Source organism: Triplophysa rosa, linkage group LG9, assembly GCF_024868665.1.
Source record: "Triplophysa rosa linkage group LG9, Trosa_1v2, whole genome shotgun sequence".
NCBI lineage: Eukaryota > Metazoa > Chordata > Actinopteri > Cypriniformes > Nemacheilidae > Triplophysa > Triplophysa rosa.
Genome location: NC_079898.1, coordinates 23,946,462 through 23,949,856, shown reverse-complemented (window position 1 = coordinate 23,949,856; position 3,395 = coordinate 23,946,462). Strand labels below are relative to the sequence as shown.

The 3,395-nt window shown below is 36.1% G+C and overlaps 1 long non-coding RNA gene across 1 annotated transcript; it reads left to right on the top strand.

The window, feature by feature from the left end:
• Window positions 1-222: 222 nt before the first annotated feature.
• Window positions 223-2,286, top strand: LOC130559765 (uncharacterized). The gene is made up of 3 exons (XR_008963613.1): window positions 223-329; window positions 1,833-1,963; window positions 2,270-2,286. It is a non-coding gene; the product is annotated as an uncharacterized LOC130559765 (long non-coding RNA).
• The last annotated feature ends 1,109 nt before the right edge of the window (window positions 2,287-3,395 follow it).

Here is a 3,395-nt window from a genome sequence, read left to right as displayed (position 1 = left end):
TGTTTTGTGGTTTATCAGATAATATATTGCATAAGATAAAAAAACACATGAAATGTAATGCATTAAATGAGAGTTGTATTAATAAAACCACACAAGACAAATGCTTTGGATAGTGGACTTAAGTTCTAGTAGGTACTTGATCATTGTTGGCTTAATTTTTAATGGTGTCTATATTTGCTTCAGGCCTCACACAGGTGTGACTGTTTTTGCTCGTTTCTTGCTGAAACACCTGAGTTTTCCTAGCCGGGGGGCTCGAGCACCTGCAAACAGCTCCGGGGCGAAGGGTTTGATTGACAGTCGCCTCCGCTGGAGTTTCATCCGTCAGAAAGGTGCAACAGGCAATGATGGACATCCTCATGCACCTGTCATTCCAGAGCCAGAGAACTCCACAACACTTACCACTTCATCAGAGTTCAAATAAGACTGGTGATCTTTACACTTTAAAAGAAATACTTACATTTTTTCTATACAACATTCATTTAAATGGCCAGTTAAGTCCCAGGTTTCCCTGTTTAACAAAAAAACATTACTCGGTTTAGTTTTTGTCTTGCTATAAAAACTGCTGGACATGTGTACAGCGAAACCCACGAGCAAACACAACCTGGAAAGCTGCCTTCTCAACACACATCTATTAGCTCATGCCTCACAGAACAAGAGGGTCGCTCCTCTTAGGCCTCGTTTCCAGGCAAAGATTAAGACTAGTTTGGACTGTGTGATGCCTAGAATAAATTCCTCTGTCAATCGTGATCCCATTTAAAATTGTTATTTTGTTAATGTCATTGTCACTTAATGGAGATCATGGCCATGGAACGGTTAGTGATGCTAAACACATGCCAGAAGTTGACATTTGGCAAAGCACCATTGCTGCATTTAAGGAATCATTTACCCAGAATGAGAATTCTGTCATTATTTACTCACCGTCATATCGTTCCAATCCCACATGCTGTTATTTATTCTGTTGAGCATTCTGAGGAATAATTTGACTGGTTTTGCCATTCAACGGCAGTTAGGTATTGCATAATGATGTCACTGACGATGTGTTTTAACCAAATGTGACGTGCCATTTTAAATACGTCGGGATGGAGAATTAGATTTGAGAGCTGCAGAGAAGATAAAATCTGTTTTTGGAATAGATTTAGATAAATATTTATTTAAAATATAGCATACAGGCCATTTATAGTTATGCATTTGGCAGATGCTCATTTCCAAAGCGACTTTGTATGTATTTTTGTACTTTTGCTTATAGTTGTTTTTGTGGCCTTTATAGAACTTGACAACCTTGATCACAGTGAACTATTGTCACAAAAATATTTCTTTGTTTTTTTTTTGTTTAACAGAAAAACAACAGCATGTGGGTTAAGAGCAAATAAATAACAGCATTTTCATTTTGGGGCAAATAGACCCTGCATTGGAATATTTTTATTTAGCATTGCAGTTTTTTCTTTTTTGTCACAAATATCTTTTTTTATTTGCTTTGGATAAACATGACTTGAATACCTGACCCGTTAAATGGTTGATTTTAAAGCATTACTGTGCTCAAGCATTATGTGACATGTATTTGGCAGATTTGTGTGCATTCAAACAAGCGTGTTAAATGAAAGAGAGGTTTAAATGTTGGTAAATTGGCAGGTGGAGAGAATTTGATACCGTTTTTAATCACACGAGCGTGTGACTGGACATGATGAGGTGCTGATTAGCCACAGACAGACAGCAAACAAATCAAGCATTGAGAGGAATATAAGTCTAACAACATTTCAAATGAGGAAATAAATGGTTGAGAGGTTAGACGGAGGATTGCAAATCCCCACCTGACCATATGCATCTTTTTTCAGCTTTAATCTGTGACGCAGAGCTGTAAGGGCTTCATCGCCTAGTACAGAACGGTCCACAGTGTCCAGAGCCAAGCACAGAACTCTGTCACCTCGGTGGCATGTGAATTTATCCCCCAAATGGCCTCTACTGGGTAATGCTATTAATCTGCAATTCAGTTGATTCATTTAAAGCTGCTGCTATTTATGGAGTCACTGCTTCTTAAGACACTAGACACAACAACTTCAACCTGTCCTACAACTTCACCTGACGTTAATATTTCAAATCAAAGTGATGGTATTACGTTAAATCAGTCCTTAAACTATAACTCAGTACTTAAGTAAAAACAGACATAAATGTCTTATAAAAAATATTTCTACTTCTGTTAATGTAAAATATAGACTCTCTTTTATACACTGTTTGATATTAATGAAAAATGTTTTTATCTGTCTGCTATCAGGTTTTCACAATCACAACGCACATTGATCGCTATGGTGAGTTTTATAGTGTTTTCATTAATATGCATTTGTGTTACGAATATCACATTTTATAATCTTAAAACAAACCTTTTGCGGTATGTGGTGCCAATTTAATAGACGGAACCATTGTCTCAGTTTGTTAGTAATTTGAAGTAAATGGTAAACTTGTCAGTATTAATAGTAAATATCCAAAACACTTTTGTATTTGAAGCTGTTTTTGTCATATTCTGTGTTAGCCAAAGAAAAAGTAGGTGAATATTTCTGAATATGTTGAACAGATTATTTCAAAATATAACAGTTTGTTTTTTAGTTTTGTGATTTGTCCCAATGCTCATGAATTAGTCCAATATGATTAAGTTCTTATAATATTTTATGTTTATGTATTTTGAATGCGGGCATACACTTCATGCTGACAGTCAGAGAAAGAGTCTAGGCATAAAGTGTTAGAATGCACACAGTTGTGAGTAAACCAGAACATTTGTCATCGTGCACGCCAACCCCTGCTGACCTGACCAAAGGTGTCTGTCCAACTTTAAGCCTTGAAAAATCGCTTGGCACATAAATAAGTTCACGGGCACATGCATCGAGTGTTACCATACTGCACAGCTTTGAATGAGCGTTGAAACCATGCGGTGATATGACTTTACCTGCTGCCAAGCAAGTAACTAGCATATCATATAAACATATATACGTTACTCTTGCATAAATACTGTTGTTATTTACTCACCACCATGTTCCTCTAAACCTGTATGACATTCATGTATGTTTACATTCTGGCTTTTGCCATATAATGACAACCAGAGATCAAAGCTATCAAGAAAGATATTATGCCAAAAAAGCATAATATGAACAGGTCACGTAAAAGTACTTGCTGAGTTCTCTCATACAATTGCGTATAATACCTTTGAAGATGTATTTTGGCTTCAGTCACCCTTTTATTAAAACATCTTTTGTATTTCAAAGTGTTTGGCATGAGTAAACAATACGATTTTTATTTTAAACTATAAACACAATGATGAAGACAACTGCATGAGTCCACCTTATTAAAGGTCATAGATTCTATATTACGTCATTCATATGTGGATTTATGTTCCTATATATTCTGCC